At 38.7% G+C, this 16,505-nt stretch overlaps 1 protein-coding gene across 2 annotated transcripts in view; it reads right to left on the reverse strand.

The window, feature by feature from the left end:
- The window catches only part of LOC105919742 (dynamin binding protein), a 67,279-nt gene extending 51,301 nt beyond the window's left edge, over nucleotides 1–15,978 (reverse strand). For both annotated transcript variants that reach the window (XM_012855128.3, XM_012855119.3), the window contains exon 1: nucleotides 15,611–15,978. The gene's annotated coding sequence lies outside the window, so the exon portion shown is untranslated. The remainder of the gene's footprint in view (nucleotides 1–15,610) is intronic.
- Between the last annotated feature and the right edge of the window lie 527 nt (nucleotides 15,979–16,505).

The raw sequence follows: 16,505 nt of genomic DNA on the forward strand, positions 1-16,505 counted from the left end.
CCCATTAACCAAGTAGTTTTAAACAGATTCAGCTTGGTTGTGAACAGCTTGGACCACTATGTGTTGTTTTTGCTCTCGGCTGTGAACGTGCAAAAGTGCCCAGTCTGTTTAGTCTCTGCTTGTGCTGGGAAGATACAAACAACCAAGTGAGGAATGAGATCAGCTTCAAGGTTTGTGTTCAACAATGAAAAACACCCTGGTTGTATATCTGTGTGTGTGTGTGTGTGAGTGTGTGTTAGTGTGTGCTTCAAATATGATCAAAGCAGGCTTGTGATCAGAGTTGGTGTTAATTTCCGAAGTTCCTTTAAACCGTTGCCATAAACAGCTCTGCTTGCTGTAAAGAGGAACCAAAGCTCATCATTATTTTTGCTATAATACTTTCTGCACAGATCAGAAAGGCTGCCAACACTCACAAAAATCTCACTTTTTTAGTGTGTCGGCACCAAGATCAATCGATATTCATTCTTGCATTGAATTTCTAGCCGGTGGTCATGAACATGGCATGCACGTGCGTTTCAATTACATTGCACAACTTCCTCTGCGCACTGGCACAGGTGTGGAGAAAACTTTAAAACAAATCTGTCTATCACCACAGGAGCATTAGAAACAAGAAATAATCATTTTTAAGCACAAACAAACCAGTGACAACCTGAACAATTCTAATAAACAAACATTTTATTGAAGCTTTCCATAAAAAATACTTCACCTTTTTTTTTTTTTTGGATATATGGTGTTTAGAATTTTACATCAGTAATCTTTTATTTAATCTTTAATAATTTAAAAACTTTACAGGCTGGGAGTGTGACAAAAAAGAGATGAGAACTAAATATTTATCTTGCTACCATAAGGAGTGAAGAGGAGGGTAAGGAATAAAAAAGAAAGTGTCCAAGCCTACTATTGGTGGACTGCTGCAAGGACTGAAATCTTGGGAACATTGCCGCTATGTTTGTTTAGAAAGAAAGTTCGGATATGCGGAAAAGCAGCTGATTCTTACTGTTAACTATGGTTTAGGACCCATAATGCTATGGGCCTGTTTCTCCTTCAAACACCTTTGGAATTTTTTATTATCATTATTTGGGAAATGCTGCCTTTCTTACTGTGAGATAATGCAAATCAAAATAGATAACTTCCCTTTATAGGCTTTTTATCTGACCAACAACTGTGGAGGGGTCTTTAAATGGCGCTTTACGTGTAACAAGTATGGGAGCACAGAGTCACCGGGTTAGGATTAAGATATTAGGGTTTTATTTATTTTTCTCCACTAAAAATTAAACAAAAAAATATCTACAAGAGTATGCAAAACAATGTATTAAATGTTTGTACACAACTTTTTTTTAAGATAACCTCTATTTGTCCGAAAATGTCAGTGACTTATACTGATTCACAGTAAGAGCAACCGCAGACTTTTTTAGAAAAGTAAAACCTAAATAAATTAGGGTGAATCCATACCCTCTGAAGTAAAGGAAAAGGCGCGTTTCAAGCACAGAAAGCTCTTTTGAAAACTTCTTTCCAGATGTGTCTCTTCCATTATTATCTTCTAGGTCTTTTCTGCTAAGCAGTGGGACTGACTTTACAAGCAAACAATGAATAGTGATAACATTGTTTTTTTTCTTTAGTTAAAAGAAACTAAGTGGGACACTGTGGGTGGAACTAGTGTCCCATTTGGCATAGCGCTGGAGAAGGTAACAGGATTACAACAGTCGGCAGCTGACAAACACGCCACCAGACGTATTCACTGTATTCACGCAGGACAGCTGACAGATGGGCAAGACACCAGCTGTCTTACCCAAGTCGTGACCCTTTAGCCACGAAATGCATGTGATTCTAGACGTTTGGTGGCAGGCCTGCAGGGAGTACCATAAGTCATCATCAAGATAGGTCACGAAAAGTAAATTAGGAGAAAATCTACAGGAAATCGATCTCAGTTGAATGGAAAATGCAAAAAACTTTGAAAAGCTTTTATTTTGTCTCTGTATTACATTCCAAGATTCAAGGTGAATAACATACTGAATAATAAAATACTGAAATAAAATCTGAAGACTAAATCTATTTAATAAAAGAAATCAACACATTCGAATCAGTAAATCTATGCTCTTCTTTTACTCCACGGTATCCTTCAGTCAATGGCTGTTTTGACATAACGTTTCCTGGCTTCAAAAAAAGCCCCCCTGTCTACCTTCTCCATATAGTCCCAAAATTGTTATTACTTCCAGCAAGTGATTTTGTTTTAAACACAACAAGCTACATGTAGGTTTTCTTTTTAGCGAGGCATAAATGTAGTGATGCTTTACAGCTTTACAACAAGAGGCAATAGGGTTGGAGCAAAAAAGTGTAGACTGTCAACATAAATTATTTTAAAAAAAGTTACTGTCAAATCTGTTCTCTCATAAAATGTGTCTTGTTTTTTTGTTTTTTTTAACCATTCTTATTTCATTTTAGGTTTATTTGGGATTATTTCTGTTTTGTGTAGGCCTAATCTTAATGTTTCAGCAGTGAGGGACACAGGACAAATGAGTCTGTACATATCTTTGTAAACTTTTGGCTTCCATGTGACTTCATGCTGGTCTCTAATTGGTCACTTAAGATTCTCCTTGGGGCCCGGCTATCTGCACCCTGTGACCAATCTGCGCAAGTTGTTTCACTTTTCATCCAATCATATTCATTTATGATCATTCAAAGTCACACGGCTGGCAGCTCAGATGTGCAGGCAAGAAAGTCACTCAAGCATTATTGATGCAAACACAAGAGTCAGATAACAGTGATAAGACAGGACGCAACAGATGACTGTTAAAACAACAAATGTGGGTTAAAAAACAAACAAATATATGTTAATTTTCAGACAGTGGAGCAACCAACCAGACCTGAATAATCAATCCACCAAATGTTTATGATTGGAGCAAAGAAAACAAAATCTAAACAGAGAAATAAAACTAAACTAAAAACTAGACGAAAAATACAATTTAAAAATTCACATGATAAAAATTTTAACCACTATTTACATCTTGAAAAGTTTTTTCATGCCACAATTGGAGACTGTGAATGAAGCAACTGATTCATATAAAATCAAGGAAACAACAAAAAAACTTTAAACTCTTTACCAATGGTGAACACACCAACAAAATATTTTAACGAACTAGCCCATAACAATCTAATACACCTAAATATAATTAAACATAAAAAATAATAATCTAATAAATGCACATCGTCGATTGTAAACAAAATGACAATGATAAAATGTATGTTAATTAAGAAAAAACATCAAAAAGCCACTAAATGTATATAACATTAATTTAATACTGACCTAATCTACTAGAGATATCAAAACACCAATCCTAGTAATGACCTTTAATTACTGTAATAAAATGGAATTTGTTTAATAAAAATAACATCTTCGTAACATTTGTAATGACACAACTGGGAACTGTGAATAAAAGTGACCAATGTGGGTAAAAAATTGAGTACCGTCTGTGAACCAATCTACCAGACCTGAATAATCGCATGCAGCTAATATTTATGGTTAACAGACAAAATCTTTCAAAACCTTTATAAAACACTGTGAGTAAAGAAACTAAGAAATGTGTGTACATTTCCTTAACAAATTATAAACCACAACAACTGAACATTTTAACACACACTAGACCTAAATAATCAAAACCAAGCAACTTTTTATGACTTTTAACCAAACAACTTTTCTCTAAAATGTCTAAGTGGATGCACCATTGGTGATTCTAGGTACAAAGACAAGTATAGAGACAATTATTTTACCAGTTATGAACTGGTGTAGGTTTGCCACAACTGAGTCATCTCAGCTTTTCTTGTTCGAACAGGTACGGTTGGGAGGGGGAATAAACCTTCTGACCGTGGTATGAGTAGAGAAAGAAAAATCCTATCTGCTTGGATCTTGTGCTAAACACAAGATACAAGTCGGATCTCGACAATAAAAGTTGCCACTTCATTTTTTTCAGTCCGCCTGCCAGAGCAGGGCTCAACAAGCTCTGTCTATGTCTGAATAGGTTGCACGTGCCTGAAAATGGTCATAAACATACACTGGGAGAATCCTCTGGAGTGCGCTGAATGACGGCGGATGTCTTTTGATAGCGTTTGTTTACTGGGAAGCACACTGCCGTCCAGAATGCTGAGTCCACAGAAACACATTCACACATGTCCCAGGCAGGTGGACAACACTAGACCATTCCAGATATCACAAGCTGTGGGGAGATCCTTTACAGCACCGCTGCTGCTCGTTTAGTCTGTCAGCAGATGTGAAGGATGAGGGGTGGAGGGCTGATTAGAGAGGGGAGTGGGACGGGGCTGCGGCTGGCTGACGGCTGTCGTGGTTTTTTTAATTAATGTTTGTCTATAAGGTCTTCACCACAGGAACTCCCTTCGACATGACAACACCAAAACCCGAGCAGATATTAATGCGTGTCTTCTTTTAATAGAAATATCTAACCCTGATGAAAAATATACCCAGCAAATTATCCGCTATTCATTGTTTGCGCAAAAAACAAACCTGAAATGAAATTATTCAGCACTCAATTCCCTCCTGTCCTTGTACTTTTGACAAAACTACATTTTCTTTCACATTAAAGCTGTCTTCTGGTAGCCTAAGAAGTCAAACATATTAACTAAGGATGAGATGTTTGGCGAAGCCTTTGTGGTGGGGTTGCAAGCAAATATACAAAACCCTGGAAACTGTACTGCTGCAATTTGTGCGTGTACCTTCAGCTTTATTAATTATTATTGCATTAGGCAACCTTTCATGCACATTATGCTAACAGAGCGGCTAAATTTGTATACAGGGTACTGAGATGGAGGCAAATAATAAGTTTAAGAGCATCAGATCAGTATAAAAGGGCTGCTACTGTCAACTGTTTAGCTTTAATGAGATGTATAGTGCTGGGGAAAATGCATGTCCCCTTAAAAATCTCATGTTTTTCCCTTTTTTTTTACACTATTTCATATTATCAAAACAAATTTAATTACAGTCAACCTGAGTAACCAGCATTCAACCAACATGGAGCAATGTGAAAATAAAAAAATGCCCCATTTGTTCAATTTTACATTAACTGATTAACCACATTTTTTTTGTTCAAATTCACTAACCACTTCTCCAGTCTTGTTACTGCCAAACCTGTAGAATTAAGTAATCTCTTTAAAAGAACCCTTCAGACCACTTGAAGTAGGCTGGAAGACCCTGAAATGCAACAAAAACTAAAGAACAGATGTGAAACAAAGTCCTTGACGTCTGTCTGTCTGTTTGGAAAGAGTTTACAGAGCCATTTGAAATGCTTTGGGACACCAGTAAACCAACGTTAGAGCCATAATCCACAGATGGAGAAAACGTGGAGCAGTAGTAAAACCTTCCCAGAAGCCATCAGACCAGCAAACATACTCCAAGAGCTCATCAATGACTGTTAGAGGTCATAAAAGAACCTCAGAAGAAACACCATAGCCCTCATTTGCCTCAGTTAAGGTCAGAGTTTATGATTAAACAATAGAAAAAAAGAGAAAGGGTTAAAATTACACCTACTGGACAATTCCCAGGCCACATTTGCCAAAAAGCATCTTTAAATATCCGCAAAAGCCTTGGAATAATAATCTTTGCCCTGGGGAGACAGAAGTGCTACGTGTCATATTAGACATGGTGTTCTATCATACCGACACTGGTATTGCTTGGTCTGATTGATGGGACAATAACTGTGGCTCAGAAACAACTGAAGGGGAATGTCTGACCATTGGTGGCAAGCTTGGTTTATGCAACAGGACAATGATCTGAAAGATGCAGCAGAAAACCATTTCACTAAAAATGGAGGTACTCCTTGTTGAAACCTAGACATGGTCAAAGGCCATCGTCGTTGGTCAAGAAGCTTTCAAATCAAAATTAGCCAAATATTCAAATAGTGATGGCCAGTTTTTTTATACATTAATAAATGTTGTTTGATGCATTTACGCTTGAGTTTAGCAAATAATACAATTAGACAAAGGTAAGGGCGATATCCTTTCATGTATAATGGCAATAATCTTGGAATGGCTCCTTTCTCTGTTTAATGAGTAGCTAAGTGGAGCAGGCATAAAGGAGCAGGAAAACATCTAAAGCATGCAGGACATGGGGCCCTGTAGACTGGATGTCATCTAGTACATTAATGTTTTATTAATCTGCACACATTTTCTAACCATTTTATAATCAATGATAAAAGCAACAAAAAAAAAAAACAATTACATTTTCAAGAACACTGCAAATTTGTGTTATTTTTCTAGACTTATCAATCCACCTTAATGACACAAGAAAAAACTAGTCAAACTATAAGTTTCTTTTTGTTTGCTTTTTGTTTTTACAGTCCCGTTTTTTCCCATTTTACAACCCATTTCACTTTGCCGAAGCAGCACTGCTTGGCCCCAGGAAGCTGGATGAAAGGAACACATCTGGCAAGCTCAGTCAAATGCTTAAAGATGCCAAACGCCGAAGAAATATTTGGTACCGAGAGGCGTGAATACCACAGCAAGCACATGCAGAGAAGTGATAAAAGAGGATACGAAGGAGAGAGTGATTTCAAAGCAAACCAGGATGGCCTTTCCAGACTCTATCCTAGACTATAATAACGACTCCCTAATTCACCAGTTGTGCCATATACATAAATAAGATCACAAAAAACGTGTTTATGAACAGTTACCTGAATCAAGGCAATTAAAAAGGTCCTTTTGCAAAATTTCCATTCTGATGTTCTGTCTTTCTTTTTTAATCCTTTCACCGATATAATGCTTAGGTGTACAATAGGAATGGCTTATGTGTATCAGCTGGAATGCATGATCTGTTACGGAACATTAAACGGTCATTGTCTTTTAACGGCAGAGAGACGTTACAGGAACGTTTTGGTGCTGATGGTAAAATGATGGTAAAATGGAAAATCCTTGGGTGGGACTGTTTAAAGTGACTGGAAACACTGCTTCTCTGACTCGCGCAGAAATAAATCCGCCTCAGTCTTCACATTTTCATTTAGTTTGCATTCCAGCATTTCTGCACACTGGCTAAGAAACAAACACTCCACAGGCAGAGGAACACTGCCATGTCGTTTTTCAAATCCCTACTCATCTTGACGTTGTTGCCTTTATGCTCCAAAACTTCCCCGGGCTCACATATTTGCCTCTTCATTCCTTTCCAGAGCATCCATACATCAGTGTCCTGGACTCTGTGACGCACACACATGTGTTTGCAGGGCCCGGGTGGAGCTGCCCTTTCTTTTTTTTCCTTTTTTTTTTTTTGCATAAACATTTCCACAGAGAGAGAAGGAAACAGCTTGCATGTTTGCTGCGAAAGGGGCCGAGGCTGTGTTGCCATGGATATGGAGATCCGTTTGTGTGGAAGAATGAGGACCCCAGAGAGGTGCCCAGGGATATGCCGCACCCTTAAAAACACAGCCCAGTCCTAATAGATTGCATATGAGCCGTTACACAACAGATCTCTCACATGGGATCACAGCAATACCACATAATCACAGCGAAATGTGGGGAAACCCACCTCAACACAAAACTCCAAACTTTAATAAGAGTTGGGGTGAGTTGAGGTTACCTGACTCCGCCAGATAGATTTGCTCCGCATATCCATCTGGAAACCTTCCGTTGAAGTAATTTTGGGAAGGGGCGAAAATACTGGTCAGCTGATTGGCCTATATTGGTGATAGACGGGCCAAATAAACCAATCAGATTCGTCGTCGCTCGTAACAGAGCGACGACGAAAACACAACCACAAGCCAAGCTACTCTTGCTGCTGCAAGTAAAGGCTCGTTAGCTCAGCAGAGAAATACTCTGTAATTCCGATAAAACTTGCTCGATAGCCGCGCTAACGCTAGTTTCATCGGCTGAAGCCGCCATGTTCTTTAGACTGAACTGACGCGCTTCCCGTTGCGTCACACCGCAACCTGCCTCAAAGCCAACGCTGATTGGACGTTCGTTTCGTGAACGGCTCCAAATTTTCTTTAACGGAGAGTATCCAGACTGATCTGCGAGTGAAACCTTGAAACCTCGCGAGATCAGGATGGTCTCACGAGGCTAGAGTTGAGGGGACATAGTGAGAGATTTTCAGGAAAACATAATGGTGCATTTGCTTTATAAAGCTTTCTAAGTTCTACTGATGCATTTATGAATCATCTGACAGGACCATCCCTGCTAAGCCACGGCTGCAATAATCTGTTGAGGTGTTGCCTTTTGGCGTGCCAATCCCTCAGGTTGCAACAATGTGGAAAGAAACACTGTAAATGGACAGCATGACGAAAGCTCAGAGGTAAAGTGATGGTCGCTTTGGATCAAGAAAGCTGTAAAAATGGTTCCAGCTAGAATATGTTGATATTTTTGCAAATAAAAGAAAAAATCCCAAATTTTAAACTGAAAAGTGCAAAGTAAATACCTTTGAGATCTGTGGATCAGAAATGTTTAGAAGAGTTTAAAATAAAACACTAACCATCCTTATGAGGAATGGCAATTAAAGGTCATAGCTACAACTCTTTCATCAAAATGATACATTTAAAAAATATAATACATCCACAGAACGCCTAGAGTGGTGCGGAATAAAAGTATTAATTGTACTGAAAATATATAGTATATAAATCATTGTTTTATACATTTTGACGGGTGCAAAATATTTACTTCTGGTTTCGATGCCATTGCCGACATGACAGGTTTTTGCACCAATAGAAATAGCAGGTTGAAGTCCTGTGAGATGGAGCTCAAGCTTTTTCGGATTGTAGTAACTGCATGCTGAGAAATTACTTCTTCTCTGCGTTACGTTTCTCAGATTCAGACAGACCAAAAAAGAAGCAAAGCGAGGGTGAACAGCAGTCAAGCTTTTAAACCATTTAAGCGATTTGAGGAAATAAAGGGATTCAGAAGCCAAGCACAGGTTGTCACTTTCCTTCTGGACAGGTAAGTTAAATGTTTGCTAATGCTAACCATGCTAATATTTGGTGCGTGCTGCTATTTGGTGGACCTGGAAACTAGCACGGACCACAGATCAGTAATCAAGCGAGGTTTTAGAATGGGTTGCCATTTTTTTCTTCACAGATGAGACTAAGAAATGCTCGTTATGGGAACATTCAGGAAGACGCTGGCAGCCAATACAGCGGATCCGTCATGTGAGGTACAATGTTCACTACGTCAGAACAAATGTATTTCCATCTCCTCTTTGGAACAAATACTATTAACTAAATCCTATTATTAATTAACTTATTAAATAAATTTAATAAGTTAATTCGAATTTTGCCTTTTCCATCAACTTTCTCCAATGCGGTGTTTCAAAATGCAGATTAAGAAAAGGTTGATGGAAACAAGGCTAGTTTCATTGGGCTGATCCAGGACGGCGGTGAGTCTGCATTCACGTGGGTGGCGGATCGGCTGGTCTATTTGTGCGCCCAGAACCATCTGGAGCTAAACTCACAAAAGACTGTGGAGATGACGGTGGACTTCGGGAGAACCCCCCCTCATTCTGCCCCACCCTCAACAACACTAGGCCCGTTTACACTACACCTAAAAACCGAGCCATGCCGAGACCAGTCCGAGCTTGGATCAGTTACCCAAGCCAAGCCGACCCGTTTACACACCACGATTATCTCGGTTCCTTGGTTGCTCCTCGCCTCCTAGTGGCGATCTGCGGTACTACCGCTCTCTGAGATTGAAGGCGGAAGCAGCAAAACAAAACAGCGGCGCCCGTAACATTCAGGATGTTATGCTTGATATTGTGATATTTCTGTGTTTGCGGAGAGTCAGGGGAAGAAGGCAACCATTGGTGAATTTACTTGAGAAAGTTGGCTTTTTGGGAAGTGGATGAGACAAATGAACGTCTAATAAGGATTTAAATACGCCGGAAAAAATGACAGACGCTGAGGTTCATTGCGCTGCTAAGCAGAATATTCACTGGAAACCGTGTGGCACGGTAAGGAAGCTAGTGTTATTATGAATGTCTGAAATTTGTCTGAATGGAGTGTAAATCGGGACGTGCAGCCAGACACGTTGGAAAAACCGCGGACAGTCAGCTGACTGGGATGACGCGGTCTGCTCATGCTCTCTTTATCAGATAACCGGGCCAAAAAATAAAACCAGGCCGAGACCTGCTAGGGAACTGGTCTGCATTTAGCGCGGTCCGGTTCAGTCTGCTGACCGTTTACACACAAGAGTTATCTCGGTTACCGAGCTCGGACTGGACTTGGCTCGGTTAAAAAAGTGTAATGTAAACGGGCCTACCGTGTCTACGGTGGACCACTTCCAGTTCCTAAGGACCACCCTCTCTCGGGACGTGGGACAGTCCTTAAACAACTGACACCCTCCATAAGAAGAGGGTGCAACCTTCCTCAGCAGGGTTTCTTCTAGGATTTTTTATTTTAATTGTGGTGGTTTTGACATCATAATCTCATTTGTATATTTGTTCATACATTTTTGACCCAGGCTGTAGGAGAGCTTTTGGCCAAGACAAAAAAAAAATAGTGATTAAGTGTGTTTGAAACTAAACATGACCTTTACAAAATAATTTATTAACACTACATTAAAACAAACTTTGCCAAAAAGAGAAATATCAGGGGCACACAAAGTGAAAGAGGTGAATAATTGATAGAAGCTGTGTGTGAATCAAATTCTAGGAATTATTTTAGTGCAACAGTTTCAGGGACAAAAAAAGACTACTTTAAAAACCATATTTACGTGATGAGTCAGCAGTAAATGTGGTAAGCCTGTAAGACAGCGCTGAGGGAAGTGGAAACTCTCGAGCCACCTCTCACTGCTGCCAGAACGACTGGTGCTTTTGGTAGAATTGTCATTAAACAGAAAAAGTTGCTAGAAGTCTCTTGTTGCTAGTCGCGTTTTGAAAGAAAATCGCTAGAGAGGTCTGAAAAGTTTCTAAATATAGCAACAAAAGGTGCTAAATGGGCAACACTGGACTGTTGTCTCTGGTTTTCCTTCCCTCCTGAAAGCAGCACAGTAGCCAGTGCCACTAGGCAGCTTTGCAGCCAGACAGGAAAGAGCAGGCAGTGTTGGCGTTACAAAATAAAGTACATCTTAATGTTCCATGATATTTAAATTAATTTCAAACTCTGAATATGGTTAGTATAAGTGTGCAAATATAGGCTTTATATAAGATAGGATAGATATATCTCATATACTTTACATTGTTATTCAGACTTTTACCTTTAAGTTGGCACCACAGAGATCTGATGGCCAAAACAAGCCAACGCAGACCTACTTTCTGTCTCCAGGCAGTGACTGATGACCACATTACAGTCAGAGTCATAGACATTATACGTAGAGGTGCTGGAGCGCATCCTGCAAGGCCGCCATATTGGATGGGTCTCTCCTACTCAAGGCTGGCATGGGAGCAGACGGGAGTTTACGCAGAGGGAGAAACTTTGCCCGTATTTTCTGCAGCTTACACTTGCAATAACCAAGGATAACTATTCAAAGTAGACCACGCAGTGTAGATCACCATTTTGGGCTGAGACTGGCTCTGAAGATGTGTTTTTATTTGGTGAGAACATTGCAGAAGCACAACTGAGGGATCATATTTTTATCAATAATAATATGTTACCTCTGTATTTCACAAACCAAGGCTGAATAACATTGCTAAATTAAGTACCCTGGAGTAACAGAGTGCTAGCACATATAAGAACTGTAAGACACTGGAATGACCCGGACATTTTAAAGAACACTTTTCCAGGCCTTTAAAAAAAAAAACTGTGTATGCATGTGTGCATTCACAGCGTGCAAAAACATGAATAAATAATTGGCGTGCAGAGCAGGAGCAGAGTGGAATAAATTTAAACGAACATTCCAACTTATTTCTTTATTAAAATATAAAATGAATTAATTTATACATTTATTAATATGTAATGAAACATTTCTTTGTTTAAGAGCTAAAAAAGTATTTCAGCATGAATATGACCATATGTCTCTCAGTTAAAGAGCATACATTTATGAAATACGTTGTTTAAACAATGGATTTCAGCATTAAAACATGTTTTTATGTGCGACAGCATCCTGTATCATTACCACATCTCTGCCCTTTGTAACAAACCAAACCGTGTGAAAGTCAGGTAAAAATTCAGGGAGTTATGATTTATTTTAAATGGGAAAATGGCTTCCTCAGTACAAATAAATTCACTGGCAGCGTGTCAGATACCCATCCAAGATGGCGGCCGTGCTGTAACGTGAATAAAGTTGATTCTGATTATCAATGAAATAAAAAAAAAACAAATTGTAATTACACTACTATGGCGTTTAAAATGTGCCGTCATTCATATAGTCGCATATCTACGGTTGCTTCCTGTACAAGCTCATACATTTTAAGCAGTCATAAACTTGCATACCCAATTTTATGCAACAAACTGAACAAGAAATATTCTAAAAGGATGAATTCAAATTTCCATGCCAAAATCGTTCAGTTTAACTGGGCGCTCGTTTGCTGTGTCAGTCAGGCTGAACTACCTCCATTTAATCTGAGTAGCTGAGGCTGGTTGCCCCATCCCTTCTGTCATGTTTTTTTTTCTTTGGATATCCATTTCTGTGAGTACGAAATGTGTCTTCTTAACCATTTCATTTTTTTTTTCAAAAGAACAACCTGCTAAGAAGATACAGCAAAAGGATGGACAAGGTCATACGTTATCCAATACAGTGGTCCCCAATATCCCCTGTGAGAAAGAGATTCTGCCCACATGATCCTTTGAGAACAAGTGGCAAAAACTCCCAAAGCAGTGCTACGAGAACAAAAAATTACATTTTTTTGGCTCCCAGCTGTGGGAACGAGAACAAATTTCTCGCTTCTTGCAGAGCACCTAACAGCCTTTACAACACAGGTCGCCCCCAGATATGACACTATCATGCATTTGATGTGACTGAGACACACATCAAAATGAGTCATAAACAAATGTAAGGGACAGAATCCAGCCATATATATATATATATATAATATAATATCACTCTTAGGTGATGGCATATGTTACAAGTTCCAAAGGGTAATTTGCTTTGTTTTATATGTTATATGTATCACTGCATCTTTGCTCAGTTGACTGCTTTCGTGCAAAGGAGAAGAAACAATGTTGTTGCACTAAACAAAACAGCACAACTTGTCACGCTTATAAAAAGGCAGCTACTATAACTTGTGACACATGCAGCGCGTACAAAGGCAAACATTCATCTCATATTTCTTTGTTACCACGTCCAGCTATCGGACCCTGTTAGGTTCTTCAATAATTAAGCGGAAGCGATGCATTCAAAACCTTTACAAGTTGTTGAAACAGAATAAGCTGAAACAAAGGTGCATTGTAGTAAGTAAGTATTTTTAAAAATCCTGTTTGTCATTGCAGGAGACATCAGCTTGTTCTAACACTTAAATAATCTTAAAGTAATTCTGCTTGGTCGTGTCAGGAAATGTTTGAGCAACACACAGTCTTGTTGGGTCTTATTTTGGACTTATATTACAATTTGCTGTCCTGTCACCTTTTCATGAACTTCTCCACTAACGGCCTTGTTGTGTTAACAGCAGAGGCTACATAAAACCTTACAATGCATAGCCATGATGCTAAAAACTATATCCTATGAAGCAAATAAAAAAAAAAGTATGGGAAAATCAGTTTTCTTTGAAAGACAAATTTCACTGTCTTTAGAACATGTTAACTTAAAAGTAATCTCTCCTACCAGTTCATCTTGCAGCATCCTTCATGAAGCTAAAGGTGTTCCCCAGGGATCAGTTATGGGGCAACTTCTATTTATTTTTAAAAACTAAGTCATCTTTATCAACCAGTATCAAACAATAATGTTTATCATTTTTATGCTAATGATATTGTGATGTAACCTGTTGCATCATCTCATCCTTATAAGCTGTTTTTTTGGCTCCAGCAAGGTTGTATGACAGTTCAGTAAACTTCGGGGAATTTTAAAACAAAAATTGCAAATGCTAAAAAAAAAATGTCATTACATATATTATTTTTGGAATTTTTTTACTTTTTATGGGTAAAAGGTTTTCCCCCAGTGTGTTATAAGCCTGGCGGTTCGCCAGGCTAAGCGCTGTTTATTTATTTTTAACGCCTCTATGTTTGAGAGCGACATAAAACGAAACTTTTGAAACTTTCTCTGCAAACCGGAGAGATGCTACGAGTAGATCAGCAGCTCTTTTGCACCAAAAACCTTGTTCAAAATCACCTAAATTCACTTTCTTGCCCATTGTGATGCTCAACTTCAACTTAAGCTGGTTGTCTTCGCCACCTCTAGATACCTTAACGCATTTAGTTGGTACCGATGTGATTGGCTGATTTGCTGTTTGTATTAAAAACAATAGAACAGGCTTATCTAAGAAGGTGGTCAGTAAATGTAAGTCATAATAGTGTTGAAAGTGAGTATAAACTAAACAGTGCTGTAAGGATTCCTTCCGATTTTTTTTTTTATTTGCCACCCTTAAACTTTTAAAATCATCTGTCATTTAAAATCGGTCAAACATTATGACTAAAATTCAGTAAAGTCATATAACAGATTTTAAATGCTGTTTTAATTTAAGAGCAAAAAAATATATAATCAAAGCCTTATAATAAATAGGGCTATTTTTAAAAAAATTGAGTTCTTTTCAAGAGATATAAGATGAGACTATGTTATTTTTCAGTGGTTTCTCATATCTTTCTACACCTGTTTGTTAAAACAAATGCGCCTGTGAGACATTTGCAGTAAAGCTTTGATTCAGAAATGCCTTTTATTAACGACTTTATGAAAAGGAAAAACATATTGTGACATTGAAATACTGAGATGTTATGTTTTGGTCCATATTGGCCAGCCTTCGTAATAAACCAAATAATAACTCCATCACGCATTTGTAATAACGTAAGCCAGCGAGTCGTCCACGTTGCTACGGAGGAATTTATGTAAACAAAGACTGTCACACTTTTCGTGTTGTTTCTTGGTTATTTTTGCATCAATGTGCTGTTGGAGTCATTTTGGTAGCACAGCCACTCCTGGGAAGCTGACCACTGTTCAATGCCTCTCTGTTTGTAGCTCATGGCTCTCACTGGGGGTTCACCAAACCTTAGAAATTACTTCATAACCATTTCCAGACTGATAAATGTCCACCATTTTGTCTTTTGAATTTGTTTGTGTTGTTTTTTTTAGATTCTAAAAGGTCTGATCATATTCAGTCTCAAGTTTGATGAATGTAAATTAGTTTGCAGATTTTTTACTACACTGCTTATTTTACTACACATAAATACTATAAATGCTATTTTACAGATAAATAGAATCCCTTCACTTTAAGTAGCTTATAAAGACTCAGATGTAATGTTTAGGCGTGTACAGATAGGGCTGGTTGTTAGGTGTGTGCTGCCCTGTTTCACTTATTAATGGAACAACTGACAGCAGAGTCCACAGCTGACACGCAGCCGGGGGATTTCTCTGTTAGCAGGACCGGTGGTGCTTTCTGGCTGCAGGATAAAATATGCCTACATGGCTGCATAGTTACAATAACAGAGAGGGTGGGAAAAAACGCAACGTGTTTGCCCTCAGGTCCACCAAAAAAAAACCAAAAAAAAACACGTCGTTCATTTTGCGGTTGCCTTACAGTTACATTTATTTAGTTCCTGCTCGCTTTTCTTACCTGGAAACTGTTGCTGTGCCCGGTTGAAATCCCCGGATCAGGCCGTTAGACCCAGTCAGACTAGATATCCAACTTCTTCTTCGGGCCGGTGATGTGTGGAGGTGGAGGTGGTGTTGTGGAAAGGAGTTGCCTCCCCTTTCAGCGACACAACTTTCCTCCCTCCCCAGCGGCGACGCTTCTTCCCCCCGGGCGCAGTGAGCCGTGTTGCTTCCTATTTACCGAACCCGGAGGTCAGGAGAGCGCATGGTGGCAGCAGAAAGTGGCCCACGGTGGTCCACGGGTGACTGTGGGTCTCCGTAGGGGGAGCTGTCATCACGTTACGCACGGGACGCGCAAGCCGTGGCGAGCTGTTCTGAGTCCGCCCGTTGACTGCGGAAAAACGACGCCAACTCACGTTCACTGAGGGGATGCCCCGCGCATGCCTGAATAAAACCGGAAAAAAAATAAAATAAAATAAAAATAGAGCCTGAAATTAAAAAGGTTGATGATGGGGAACGTGCTGGTTATTACGTTGCAAAAATAATTATTGGTTTTACGGATTATTTCAACAGAGTAAGTTTTCTTTGTACAACTATTAAATACCCGAGTATGAATTTGAAGTAAGAAAACCTATGCATTTACTTTATTTTTTAAATAATATTGTTTCAAACGCTTAACAACTCACCAATATAAATATACTTGACTCCCAGATTTTTTTGTTTGTTTTGTTTGTTTTGTCTTTTTACTTTGACGCACATGGATGACAAAGATAAATGAATGGACTGTGATTTGTTTTCTGTTTTTCTAGTTTTCTTCGTGTTTTTATATATATATATATATATATATATATATATATATATATATATATATATATATATATATATATATATATATATATAGATAGATAGATAGATAG

The sequence above is a fragment of the Fundulus heteroclitus genome, chromosome 10 (genome assembly GCF_011125445.2).
Source record: "Fundulus heteroclitus isolate FHET01 chromosome 10, MU-UCD_Fhet_4.1, whole genome shotgun sequence".
In the NCBI taxonomy this organism is placed as follows: domain Eukaryota; kingdom Metazoa; phylum Chordata; class Actinopteri; order Cyprinodontiformes; family Fundulidae; genus Fundulus; species Fundulus heteroclitus.